This window comes from Eriocheir sinensis, chromosome 17 (assembly GCF_024679095.1).
Source record: "Eriocheir sinensis breed Jianghai 21 chromosome 17, ASM2467909v1, whole genome shotgun sequence".
NCBI lineage: Eukaryota > Metazoa > Arthropoda > Malacostraca > Decapoda > Varunidae > Eriocheir > Eriocheir sinensis.
Genome location: NC_066525.1, coordinates 20,096,618 through 20,111,570, shown reverse-complemented (window position 1 = coordinate 20,111,570; position 14,953 = coordinate 20,096,618). Strand labels below are relative to the sequence as shown.

At 44.7% G+C, this 14,953-nt stretch overlaps 1 pseudogene; it reads right to left on the bottom strand.

Annotated features, from left to right (window-relative positions):
* Positions 1–11,982: 11,982 nt before the first annotated feature.
* On the bottom strand, positions 11,983–14,602 carry LOC127000106 (uncharacterized; annotated as a pseudogene).
* Positions 14,603–14,953: the final 351 nt, after the last annotated feature.

The window sequence follows — 14,953 nt, the reverse complement described above, 5'->3', positions numbered from 1 at the left end:
ATGCGATATTTTTTGTGAATTTTGCATCTTTATTTTCATACAAATTTACATTATTTTATTGATATTCTGTGTATTTATTTTGATACGATTTTACATTATTTTTTTTTTTTTTGTATATATTTTTTTATACACATTTACATTATTTAATGTGTATCTTGCAAAAGTAACAAAAGATGATTCCTAGTGTTTGAAATTTGTCCATATGAAGAAAGGCTTAAAAGTAAATTTACTCAATTCACCTATCAAAACGAAGAATTTGAAGGCGATCTAATAGAAGTGTTTAAAATGTTCAAAGGATTCAGTGATATGCGGAAGATTACTTCTTTTACAATTGATCGATCAAATAGAACAAGAAGAAATCACAATTTGAAGATAAGTGGTCTTCAGGACAGCATGTGGGTAGTTTAAACACTCAATCGAGTTGTTAATAGATTGAACTCTCTTGTGAGTTCGTTGATAGTACAACAGTTACGGCCTTCAAGAATAGATTAGACAAGTGTTTTGAATCCAACCAGCAACTAAGATATTGTTATGCGGACGTCATTACTTGGGTTCCGTGGTCGCCGCCAGGAGACTCCGTGGGAGGGAGATATGTAAACACTTTACCACAGCTTCTGTAGTTTAATATTCTTCTTTAGTAGTACACTTCACTCGGACTCTTCACTTACCACTAGCTTACTATAACTACAGATCAAGAACATGTAGCAAAAATATGCGAGTTGGGCCTCGACGCCTCGTAGTGAGATCGCCTTGCGGCTCGCTCCTCCCGGAGCCTTCCAGAGGCCCATGGACCCCGGGGAAGCTTGCACAACACTATCCCCCCCTCTTAATTGTGATCGTCCCGATCACACACTTAACTATGTACAAACATAAGAGAATTAATCAAAAACATAATAATCGTCGTATCGCTGTGGACGCCTGCGTTGTCTCTGTCTTCTGTTCGTTGCCTCCTGCGCGTCTGTCTCCTGGTGCGCCTCGTCGTCGTCCGCTTCTTGGGGTGTCCCTGGAACATCTGCCGAAGCCGGGAGGTTATCTCCCTCGGCTGAAAGGGCCAGGAGGCCTACGTCGTCGTCGACCTCCTCTCGGTCCTGGACGTCCCTTGCGTTTTCGTCGGCTGCTGGGTGTCTGTAGTTGTTCCAGGTGTAGTTTCCCGGACCGTGGTACCTCCATAGGCGGTTGACGTGGACAACTTTCGGCTTGGTCTTTTCCGTTCTCCGGATTCGGTAAGTCACGTCGGAGGCGTTCTAGCACAGTGTAAGGGCCTTCCAGGGGCTTCTTCTTAGCAGCACCTTCATATTCCTTCTTCCTCTTATAGCATTCGTTCTCCTTGTGCCCAACCTTCTCGCAGTACCAGCACGTTCCTTGGAACCTGTCTGTGTCGCTGACAGCGCCCTTTCGTGCCCTAAAGCCAGAAGTCGAGTCGTCCCTGAAGCTTGACAAGCTAGACCTAACAAAGGACTCAAACTCCATGGCACGTGCCAGAGCTTCCTGCATTGATGTTGGCTTAGCTTGGTTCACTTGTATCTTCAGCTGAGGGCTGTCAGGGCATTGATGAATTGATCACGCAGCAAAACCGTCAGCAGGTCAGGGGTGGCACCTGGGTATGCCTTGTGCGCCATGCTCTCAAGGTCCTGAGCGAGTTCCTGAAGAGACTCGCCGCGCCTCCTGTTGCGGGTTCTGAACCTAACCCTGAAGAGCTCGTTCTGGTGCTTGGTCCCATATCGTTGCTCCAGCGCCTGTGCCAGCCCGCTGTAGCTGCCCTTTGTCGCATTGTCGAGCTGAGCAAGGACCTCCAGCGCCGCCCCTTTCAGGCTAGTGGGCAGCTGCACCGCGCACTCTTGGTCATCCCATCCGTTCCGAGCTGCCAACAGCTCAAACTGAGCGCGGTAAGCCTCCCAGGAGACCTTGCCATCAAACTCCTGAGGCTTCTTTCTAACAGGCGAACCCAGCAGACCCATGGGGCTGGCGGAACTTCTTGCGGGGATAAACTCAGGCGAAACAGGGCTCAAACTACCCCGGACTTGCGTAGGAGAAGCATCTTGGGTACAACTAGCCCCTGCTGGCTGTCCGTTTCCAGCCAAGCAGTCTTCAAGGGCCTTCACTCTGTCACTTACTTCTAATATTTCTTTGTGTGTCGTCTCCCGTACCACCTCCATCTCTTGTTGAAGATTTGTGTGTTCTTTCTCCACTTCTATCAGGCGTTGTCCCAAGTTCGTGGTCACATCAGTCATTTCTCTTCGCACTGACTCACTTCCATCTTTTAGCTGTAGCTGTTGCTGCAATCCCGTGAAGCGATCTTCTAGCTGTTCTTTGAGTTCTTGGAGTGTTCCTTCTTGTTGTTGCTGTGCTCTTTCTTGTTGTTCTTTGAGTTCTTGGAGTGTTCCTTCTTGTTGTTGCTGTGCTCTTTCTTGTTGTTCTTTGAGTTCTTGGAGTGTTCTTTCTTGTTGTTGCTGTGCTCTTTCTTGTTGTTCTTTGAGTTCTTGGTGTGCTCTTTCTTGTTTCTCCCCCTGTAGTCTCAAAGCTTCCAAGAGTTCAGTCAACACGTCTTCCCTCTGGGCAGCTTGGGAACGAGACTCCATGGCGAAAAAACAAATGCCTACACTCCTGACGCCAATGTTATGCCGGGCGTGTTACTTGGGTTCCGTGTCGCCGTCAGGAGACTCCGCGGGAGGGAAATATGTAAACACTTTGCACAGCTTCTGTAGTTTAATATTCTTCCTTAGTAGTACACTTCACTCTGACTCTTCACTTACCACTAGCTTACTATGACTGGGACTGTCCCCTCTCGCCCTCTTCTCCTATATATATCCAGAACAGTACAGTCTAGAATGTTACAGTATATTTTAGATCATACAAGAACATGTAGCAAAAATATGTGCGAGTTGGCAACACTTCCCGCCTGGCGTCTGGCCGCGCCCACGGGGCGCGGACATCATTGCTCCCCGTCCCCTGCTCCTTCTCCCGGGCCTTCTAGAGGCCTATGGACGCCAGGAAGCTTCCAGCCTAACAGTATATATGTTTATTGACAGAGAGAGGTGAATAAGGAAGAAGACGAATGTAGCCAAATATTTCATTATCATAGGACGAGACAGTAGAGGTGGAGAGAATAGTTGAGTTTGCGATTAAAAAGAAAGTTAGTCCGAGGGAACTATAGAGAATAATAAAGGTTGAATTTATATTAGTATGATGAAACGTACCAAGCCTAACCTAAGAAAACAATGGCTCAGGAACGTCAGAGAGAGAGAGAGAGAGAGAGAGAAAGAGAGAGAGAATCAACGCCTGAAGATGAATAAGAAGAAAACGAATGCAGGCCAATATTTTATAATCAGAGGACATAAGGCAGTAGAGAGAATAGTTGAGTTCACAATGAAAGTTAGTCCGAGGGGAAACTAAAGAGAATAATCAAGGTTGACTTAATATTAGTATGAGAGAAACTTCCCTAACCTAACCTAGAGAAAACAATGGAGGAACCTAATCTGGACCGGGGCAGACTGCTGGAACCTAACTGGCTCACTGGGAGCTGTCGTCGAACAGCCAGCCACCAATTTTTCCTTACTGCAGGATTCACTGGCACAGACAGAAATATCTTCCGTGGAGTACTGTCGAACTCTTGCACATTGGCACTAAGCACTAACGACTGCGGGTTACGTCTCCAGGCATTGCTAGCCACTATAAAAATAGAACCATACCACAACACGAAATCTCAGAGAACCATTAAGTTGGCGACCTCCTTACATTACCTAGTGACGTCATGACCAATCAGCCCCCGTTTCCAAGTCACGTGATTTTTCCTCAACTTTAATCCATATTTCATACCACATATACTATTTTACATGAAGAAAAAATATTACCATAGCTGAATTTAGGGCCTATTTTATCCATACAGATAGAATTTGAAATAAATATGTTGACCGGAAATATGTCCATTAACCTAAAAGTAAAGTGTCTATGTTTGTGTGTGTGAGTGTGTGTGTGTGTGTGTGTGTGTGTGATGGGTCGGTCAGGGCAGCAACACACATGTCAATGCTGCTCCCAATTCCTGCACCTAGGGATTAGCGTTTAGGGAAAGGGCGGGGCACATACAACATACCACGTTAAATCCAATCTCAAGATTGATCGTCGTCGATCGTTCAGATACCGGGGAGCTATGTGGCAGGCATCGTTATGGTTGTGCAGCTTCGGTCCAGCATTCGGGAAATACTCCTACAAGCGTCGTATCAAAATAATCCACACCCCATGGGACGGGCTTACGTGCTCCAAATTCCGACGATACCAGAACGAACCAGGATCGTGGCGCTATCGTCCCAAGATCGCCTATGTGTGAAAAGGGCTTTATTAGGTACTCTGGTCGACTTGAGGTCCGCGTGGGTATGGTCATGGTCAAATCTAATCCCTCAAGTGATAAAAATACATTCTCTCTCTCTCTCTCTCTCTCTCTCTCTCTCTCTCTCTCTCTCTCTCTCTCTCTCTCTCTCTCTCTCTCTCTCTCTCTCTCTCTCTCTCTCTCTCTCTCTCTCTCTCTCTCTCTCTCTCTCTCTCTCTCTCTCTCTCTCTCGTGGTATTTAAAGAAAATGCATTTCTTAAAATAGGGAATTTTTTTTTTTTTTTACAACAAAGGAGACAGCTCAGGGCACACAAGAAAACAATAATAAAAAAATCCCGCTACTCGCTGCTCCCAAAAAGAATCAAAGAAGGTGGCCGAAGAAAGGTCAATTTCAGGGGAGAAAGTGTCCTGATACCCTCCTTTTGAAAGAGTTCAAGTCGTAGGCAGGAGAAAATACAGATGAAGGAAGATTGTTCCAGAGTTTACCAGCGTGAGGATTAAAGAGTAAAGATGCTGGTTGAGTCTTGCATAAAGGAGTTTGGACAGTATAAGGATGAACATGGTAGAAGTCGCGTGCAGCGAGGGGCCGCGGGGAGGGGAGGCATGCAGCTAGCATGTTCAGAAGAGCAGTCAGCGTCGAAATATCGATAGAAGATAGAAAGAGGCAACATCGCAATGGAATTTAAGAGGTAGGAGACTATCAGTAAGAGGAGGAGAGCTGATGAGACGAAGAGCCTTAGACTCCACTCTGTCCAGAAGAGCTGTGTGAGTGGAACCCCCCCACACGTGAGATGTATACTTCATACGAGGGCGGACAAGGCCCCTGTATATGGATAGCAACTGCGCGGGGGAAAAGAACTGGCGGAGACGATACAGAACGTCCAACCTCGAGGAAGCTGATTTAGCGAGAGAGGAGATGTGAAGTTTCCAGTTGAGATTTTGAGTAAAGGATAGACCGAGGATGTTAAGTGTTGAAGATGGTGATAGTTGAGTATTGTCGAAGAATAGGGGATAGGTGTTTGGAAGATTGTGTCGAGTTGATAGGTGGAGAAATTGAGTTTTTGAGGCATTGAAGGACACAAGGTTCCTTCTGCCCCAATCGGAAATGATAGCAAGGTCTGAGGTTAAGCGTTCTGCAGCCTCCAGTCTGGAGTCGTTTACTTCCTGTTGAGAGGGTCTTCTACTGAAAGAAGTTGAATAATGCAGGGCGGAGTCGTCGGTGTATGAGTGGACAGGACAGTTTGTTATGGAAAGAAGATCATTGATGAATAACAGGAAGAGAGTGGGTGATAGGACAGAGCCCTGTGGAGCACCACTGTTGATAGGTTTAGGGTAAGAACAGGGACCGTCTACCACCGCAGAGATAGAACGGCCGAAAAGGAAACTGGGGATAAAGGAACAGAGAGAGGGATAAAATCCGAAAGAGGGCAGTTTAGAAAGCAAAGACTTGTGCCAGACTCTATCGAAGGCATTCGATATGTGTATCGCAACAGCGAAAGTTTCACCGAAACGGCTAAGAGAGGATGACCAAGAGTCAGTTAAGAGAGCAAGAAGATCGCCAGTAGAACGCTCCTTGCGGAACCCATACTGGCGATCAGATAGAAGGTTAGAAGTGGAAAGATGCCTTTGAATCTTCCGGTTAAGGATTGATTCAAAAGCTTTAGATAGACAGGAAAGTAAAGCTATAGGACGGTAGATTGAGGGATTGGAACGGTCACCCTTCTTAGGCACAGGCTGTACAAAGGCATACTTCCAGCAGGAAGGAAAGGTAGATGTTGATAGGCAGAGACGAAAGAGTTTGACCAGGCAGGCTGTCAGCACGGAAGCACAGTTTTTAAGGACAATAGGAGGCACTCCATCAGGTCCATAAGCCTTCTGAGAATTGAGGCCAGAGAGGGCATAGAAAACATCATTTGGAAGAATCTTAATAACAGGCATAAAGGAGTCAGAGGGGGGATGAGTAGGAGGAATATGCCCAGAATCGTCCAAGGTGGAGTTCTTACAGAAAGTTTTAGCGAAGAGTTCAGCCTTAGAGATAGATGAGACGGCAGTGCTGCCGTCAGGGTTAAGGAGAGGAGGGAAAGAGGAAGAAGTGAAATTGGAGGAGATATTTTTGGCTAGATGCCAGAAGTCACGGGAAGAATTAGAAGAAGCAAGGTGTTGACATGTTTTATTGATAAAAGAAGTTTTGGTAAGTCGGAGAATAGATTTGGCACGATTCCGGGCTGAAATGTAAAGGTCATAGTTAGCGGGAGTTCGAAGGCTCTGGAACCTTTTGTGAGCTGCCTCTCTATCTTTAATAGCATGAGAACAAGCATGATTAAACCAAGGCTTTTTAGCATGAGGAGTAGAGAAAGAACGTGGAATGTATGCCTCCATTCCAGAGACAATCACCTCTGAGATGCGCTGGGCACACACAGAGGGGTCTCTCTCCTGGAAGCAGTAATCATTCCACGGGAAATCGAACAAGTACATCCTCAGGTCGTTCCACCGAGCTGAAGCAAAATTCCAGAAGCATCGCCTCTTCGGTGAGTCCAGAGGATGTACAGGAGTGATAGGACAGGAAACAGAAATAAGGTTATGATCGGAGGAGCCCAACGGAGAGAACAGTTTGACAGAGTAAGCAGAAGGATTAGAGGTAAGGAAGAGGTCTAGAATGTTGGACCTGTCTCCAAGACGATCGGGAATACGTGTAGGGTGCTGAACCAACTGCTCTAGGTCGTTGAGGAGAGAAAAGTTGTAGGCTTGTTCACCAGGCTGGTCAGTGAAAGAAGATGAAAGCCAAAGCTGGTGGTGAACATTGAAATCTCCCAAGATGGAGATTTCAGCGAAGGGAGAGTTAGTCAAGATGTGTTCCACTTTAGAATTCAAACAGTCAAAGAATTTTACATAGTTAGTAGAGTTAGGTGAGAGATAAACAGCACAGATGTATTTAGTAATAGAATGACAATGAAGTCTTAGCCAGATAGTGAAAAATTCAGAAGAGTCAAGGTCGTGGGCACGAGAGCAAGTGATGTCGTTGCGCACGTTAGATTTCAATTCTTTCTTTAGAAAAGATAATTGACAGTTCCGGTATGACCTTGAATGACGAAGAGTTGACTTGTATAGTTTGAATCTCAAAAAGTTAGGTATACGACCATGTTGCACACACGTCTCTAAAAAGTTTATGTCACACTTTATTTTCTCACACTTGTAGCTGAGCTTTTGATACGCTCTATAAAGTTGTAGCACTGGAGATCCATAACGTCTTCGTAAAACATCCGCAATGGAGACATCCTTGGGGAGTCGGAGCTTGATAATAAGTAGTAGTATCAGCACATGGTAAAGAAACATGGTTCATATGTCTTGTCTTTAATTGTGCGCGACAGTTTCGGAGAGCACATATCTCCATTATCAGGCATCTAGTTGAGAGAGATGACATAATAGTAAACGTTTTTCACAGAATCGTACATGTCAAATAAACATAAAGCACTATATTAAAAGTTAAAAGTTGATAAATAAAACGATCACAAGGCTCTTAAAAGACCACACACACCTAAAACATGAACTAATAAAACAAACTAATGAACTAATAAAACGAAATACGGACGTGACCTTAATCAAAAGCAGAGAAGGTCAAGTGATTTCAAGTAACCAGCCAGTGAGGGCCCAAGTCCGTAGGTCAGTAATGACTCCACGATAGGGAGCTCCATTGCTTTGGAGTGCACGGAGAGGACTGAAAATGAGTCTTTTCTAATGATATGATCAAATATCTGGGAGTGTTCACGTATAGCGCTAAATGAGGGGTTGAGTAATGTTTTATTAGTTCGGATTGACTTCCCTACATGTTCAAAGATTCGAACCCTAAATTGGCATTTTGTTTGGCCAATAATAAAGGGCCCAAAATACATTGCATTACAGCAATGGCACTTATAACCATAAACCACAGAGGCCTGCAGTTCATTAGGGATCGAATCGTTGAATCTGAAGAGCTTACCAATAGTTTTTCCGGGTTTGAAGATAACCCTAACATCTATCTGAGGATAAAATTCACGTAATAATTTAGTTAGTTTGTTCCTTAGAGAAAAGCTGCTCTTGCCCAAGAACCTTATAGAAAAATATACTGTAGCTTTTTTTTACTGTAATGAGTGGTTCCCGAGGAGTTAATAATCTCGTTTTATGTATATATATATATATATATGTATATATATATATATAGATATATATATATATATATATATCTATATATATATATATATATATCTATATATATATATATACATATATATATATCTATATATATATATATATATATATATATATATATATATATATATATATATATATATATATATATATATATATATATATATATATATATATATATATATATATATATATATATATATATGTATATATATATATATTCATAGTACGACTGCATGGTGTTATGAATGGCTTGGGATTATAAGGAAAAACAACGATTCAGTAAAGCCCCGTTCACACTGTGCCGACTCTGGGCCACGACAACCCAGTGACTTTTCCATTTGACAAGTTGGTTCCCACGCTCCAAGAAGGGGGGGGAGGTTTTATTGGGGTCTTGGTGTCTTGCCGACTGTCTGGGACATTCGGCCAACTACTATCCATATCAGACCCTATGACTCGCCGTTTTTCGCAAATATCTTTCAAACGAAGACTTGGATCAGCATGGGACTTAGGCACATATTGTTTCACACACTCCGCTAATTTTTGACGCTATTGTGAATTGCCAGATGCGGTTAATTATGGCGTTTACTCTTGACTGTTATGGCAAAACCTGCGTGAGCCACTTACACATTCTAACAAGTGAGGCATGACGTATTTGTGATGTGTATCCACCACCTACCTTCACCCCTTGCTTCCCCTCCTTCTATCCCTCCCTTTCCTTCCCTCCTCCTTCTCCCCCGCACTCTCTCCCAGCGCCCTCTATCTCCCCCATCCTTCCCACCCACCCCACTCTCTCTCTCTCTCTCTCTCTCTCTCTCTCTCTCTCTCTCTCTCTCTCTCTCTCTCTCTCTCTCTCTCTCTCTCTCTCTCTCTCTCTCTCAGCAGTTCATCACTGCCAACCCGGCTCTCTATACAGCCCTTCACCCTTAGGTTTAGAGTAATAAAGTTAGGTGCCCATACTCCCCCGTTGTCAGCTTTGCCAGTCATTTCTTTCTCCCTTTAGGGACCAGCCAGGGCCCGTACTTATAAAGAAATTTATGCGAGATGTAAACTGAGACATATCCGAGTATTAACAATGACGAGACATAACCCCACTCCTTACGTTTCACCCCCTCAACATAACCAGCTCGACATAAGAGTGTTAGTACATCGTTGCCAAACCCTGAACTGCACATATGAAAGGGATGCCAACTCAAAATAAAATGTTGGAATTTGGTATAATTTTGATGTTAAAAGCATATTGACGTAGTGGAAATAGCTATGTATAAAATAAAATAAAAGTATTTTTTGGTATTGTTGGCGATGCATAGACCAACTTCACATGGAATAATGATAAAATTAAAGACGTAGCCCCTCAAACATGTAAACAAACACTCCCGCGAGCTTCAAGCTAGCAGTCAGCCATGGACGCCAACAGCCAGCCACGACCTCTAGAGCCCCTCAGCAGCCAGCAAAGTCAGCAGCAGCAGCTACACCAGCAGCAGCAGCTTCTTCAGGAGCAGCAGCAGGAGGGCGCCTACCACACCAGGGAATCCCGCAATTTCCTCAAACTCACGCCGCTTCACCTGAGTTTCTTGCACAGTGAGGGGGAACTTGATGAAGCATCTCACTATATGAGGCTGTGCAAGGGCGTACACAGTCTCCCGGGTAACCCTGCTGACGGTCTGTTGTGAAGGCCCCAAGTCGTCGCTGCTACACTGCTGCATTGTGCCCGTAGCAAGATACCTCAGTGTTATGAGGACCTTCATCTCAGGGGAGAGGGCTTGGTTCCTGTTTGTAGGAGCAGTCAAGGCCTCACGCACCAAATCGGTCACGAAGAGTATCCCTGCACGGTCCAGGCGGTACCTCTTGATCAATTCCGGGTCCGGCAGTTCATCAAGGACGTCTCTTCGTGCCCGAAAAGTCCTCAGCTGCCGCAGACGCGCACCCGCTACCTCCGCCATCTTGACTGTTATGCTTCGCTTAGGTCGACCTAAGGAATGCAATGTTACCTCCACCCCGCGCGTAGCTGGCGAGTCAGTTTAGATTCCGCTTAGTTGAAACCTAAGGGTTATGCTTCCCTTACATCTCGGTGTCTGCCATTTTCTTGATTTATGCCTCACATAAGCGAAACATATTCTTTATATGTACGGGCCCAGGCCCGTACATATAAAGAATATGTTTCGCTGACGCTGACGGCTGCTTGCCATCCTTTGACTCCTCCGCAAGGGATGGAGACGTCAAATCCACGGTGATTTCGGCAGAGGGTACCTTGGAGTCGTTCTTTGGAGGGGGATCTGTGAAGATGAGTTTCCTGTATGGAGCATCCTCACGACCTTCAGTTACCCTGCTCGGCATTTCTGCGTCGGCGTTTTACCACCTCGCGGTTTCACCTGGAGAAATGTGAGAACAGTAATAATTACCCGAATGTCTTAAAAGAAATGGATGAGTTAACATTCCATATAGATACATACTTACCGATCTCATTCTTTGGAGGGAGTAGTTTGGACTCTGTGAAGATAAGTTTCTTGTGCTTAACATCCTCGCGTCCTTCGGTTACCCCCCTCGGTGCGACTGCGTCGGTGCTTTCTTGCCTCATGCCTTCATCTGGTGAGTTGTGAGAACAGTAATAATCAACGTTGATTACCAGACCATCTGAAAAAACAAGACGGTAAATACAGAATAAGGAAACGGTATTGATGATTTAACAAACCATGCAGATAGCAACTGATGTCACTTACAGAACATAGTTGACGAGAACCGTTTAGCCATCTCGTTGCGTATACACTTCGACTTGCCGGTAAAGTGTGGTTGTGGCGGGCAGTTGTCTGGGTTTATAATGTTGCAGTATGGAAACCAATTGGCAACCCATACACGCAAGTGTTGCGATAGCAGCTGTTTTTCTAGCATACCTCCAGGTGTTCTCCCACGTCTACCCCTCTCTTTTAGCATGTCACCATGCTTTACATAATAACGTTGCAAATCTCTCGTCGACAGTGCTTTGCGTTACTAAACAGGCAGGACGTTGTTTCGCATTGTGGTAATGGAAAGAGTTTGTATCCCAATCGCGTGATAAGTTTATCATTATAGAAATGTCGTCCTTTCTTAAAAGTTGCATGGAGGGACTGCATGACACGTTTAACCCGGTAGCTGCGGGGGTCATGTTTCTTAGGTTAGGTTAAGTTAGGTTAGGGTAAAGGCCCCTCTAAGTAAAATAATGCGAAAGAATCATCACTCACGCAAACCATTTCATAATATATATCAACGCATATGTGATCAGTTTATGCATCATCTATTATATGAGGTTTATATCATGGCAGAAATTTGGCCCATCGCTGGTACACGGTAAAGCCACAAATTTGGCCCATCACTGCTACAGGGTTAAGGGGATGATGACTGAGGAGATAGCAAAAATACATCGTGTACATGCCACACACAAGGGATTGCACACCCTGTAATCTATATGCTAATCTATACACGGTCATATACGGACGCGCTTGTATAAAGTGAAACAATGGCAGGGAATACAATCTCGGATCTAAGTTATAACTGTCAAAGTAACCGAGTGTTTGAGTTTCATAATGAATGTATATAGCGATCCAGTGTCCCATGGTTTCTCCCCCCCTTCAGAGTGTTCAGAATAAAGACAGCGGGTTTTAGCTGTTGCTTTGCCTGATCAAGTAGCATGCCGACACGACTTTCAGGATAACAGCCTAAAAAAATAATCTTATCCCCCAGTACTCCTGCTAAGCCTCGTTCGATTTCCAGTGCGTTCATTTTATTTTACGCGCAAACCTGACACGTTACTTGACGATGCGCGCCAATTTCAATTATGCCTGTCGTGTCTGCGAAGAATATAATGACAAGATTCCTTGTATCCTTTATTAAAAGTTAAGGAGATACGCATGTTTCCATTTTTATCGAGGGGAATCCCATTTTCCACGTCTTCTGGGACGAAATTAAAAGTGCATAAGGTTCGACCAGCAGCAAAAGCTGGGAGAGTTAAGCTGGCGTCACACTGGACCCAAATCTGGCGAGCACGAGCTCTTGCTGGTAGCTTTTGCTCGCGAGCAAGTCACTGTTGTCGTCACACTGACGAGCGACGAGGGGCGAGCGGCGAGCAACATTGTAAACAAAGCCTCAACCATGGCGCCTACTACACCTACGCTTCGCATTACGGCTAAGTGTGCAGCTGTGACGGCATTAATTGCCGTTATTCAACGAGCTCAGAAGAAGAAAAGACGAGTCTGGGTTTGGTCATGGCTGAAGAGAAGGGAGGGAGACCCATGATGTGTACAACATCATAACATCATAACTTTCTTCAGCGTAGACTTACAGAAATCTGGATGGCTGTGGTCCCATAACTCGGGATGGTCCCTGACTCTTGCTATCAAAGAGTGTACAATGAAGGAGGACAAGTGAACTTTTCAACGGGGAGAGGTGGCCATGGCGAGTGTTGATATCAGCTGGCCTGGGCGGTCTTGGTCTTGGTCTTGGAAATCAAAATAAAATCCAACACTACTTTTCTCAACATTATAAAATATTACAGACACCGTCAAACATAAAGGGAGTATGTAAATAAGTTTCCTAATATCTTGGGTATACGGATTCAATATACTAGGTAATATATATTATTCACATATCGGTACACGAAAGAGCTCATTTGACTGCCTGCTTGCGGCTCGCCGAGCTGCTCCCCGTCCAAGCGGCGAGCTAAACCAACTTAGAAGGCCATGGCTAAACGCAGAAGCAAAAGCTCGGGAGCAAGCCATCCCTCCAGCAAAAGCTGCCAGCAAAAGCTCGTGCTCGCCAGATTTGGTCCAGTGTGACGCCACCTTTAGATTGTTAGCCGTTTCCAAGCCAAGTCCTTCTAGCGTCGAATAAAAGAGTCGAGAGACATGATGGGGAAACTGAGCACGAATATTATAAGCCGTTGACCCGTTAATGCTGATATGAGCGTGATTGAGATCCGCGTGAGTGAAATAAACTCCGTTCTTGTTGTAAGAACCAGACATGTTATCCATGTCCACCATAACCATTATCAGATTCTGTGGAATGATTTGTGCAAACGGCAATTCGGCCAGTAAACTCGTTTGATTGATTCCTAAGACATATGTTTTATACAGGGTTCAATTGTATGTATACTGCAAGGATTTCGACGCGAGTGATATATTGAGTGATGATAATGCTGATGCGTGCGGCACGACGCGATCAACCCATAGTTTTACTGATTCGAGTACAAATTTAAAGAGATCTCCATTCTGAGATGTGTTTAGAATCCACGACTTGCTTGCTGATTCCAACCTGATTCTCACATCTGTGCTGTCGAGGAAATATGCGTCTAGGCTCGCAATATCTAACAGCAAAGGTGCGGTCATACTAAGACCGTGTGCTTTTATGTTGGCAATCATTTCCTTTTCTTGTTTATTGCCTCCTGTAAAGTACTCGTCACTATACGTGTCCACTGTAGCTCTTTCACTCTGATCATCACGGAAAAAGAAGGAACTACGTCCAATCGAATCTAACTTTTCTTGGGGGATCGACGTTATCATTTTAACAAAGGCATGATAATTAAAGAGGGCGTTGGATTCTACCATCTGTATGTGGTAGGTATGAAGTAGCAAGTACAATTTTTAAAAAGTGTATTACTAAAGCCGTTAGCAAAAACCACATGATCCGTATCACCAAGCTTCGAACCATCCGCCTTGGACACGCGCGTCTTCATGTCTATCGCGAGTGTACTGAGATCCAGAAATTGTCCAGGAACGCCGGGAATCCTAAATTCGATATAAATATCATTTATCTCATTATTAGAACCCTCAAGATTAACGGGTAGAATATCGAGTTTGTTTCGAGATGCAATAGAACTTTCTACTGGTCTCACACGCGTCACTCGAGGAAACCCTTCGGTTACGGCGGCCGAGTACTGACGCAAAGAGGTGGTCGTCCCACCGCCCTGTACATCAAGTCCGTATTCCGCCATCTTCCACGTTAAACTAACGTTTTCATGTTGAATATGTCACTTTTATAACATGTTTTACGTGACCGTCGTTTCGTCTTTCTTTTGCTTGTTTTCTTACGCTTACGGACACGTCCACCTTGGACGTGTCTTTGACGCTTGCGGACACGCCTACTTCCCCCTCGGGCAAGTCTTTGTCGAACGCCTTTCAGAGCCGCCTCACTTCTGGTTTTTAACGAGTGTTTCGGATATCCCGTCCATCTAACACATCACCTAATACGTCTTTCCCCATACGCACGGCTTCTCTGGCGACATTTCTCATGAGAAAAGGGATGGCTTTTTTAGCCAGACCGCTCAGTACATAAAAAATTCCACCTCCCCTTCTACCTCGCTGAACGGGAGGCGGGAGAAATATCCTAATATCCTCTAACCCACCACCCCTTGCATGACTCTCTAAAAAGAGAGCATCGAAATCATGACGTGCCGGAGGAACGAAAGTACTCTTC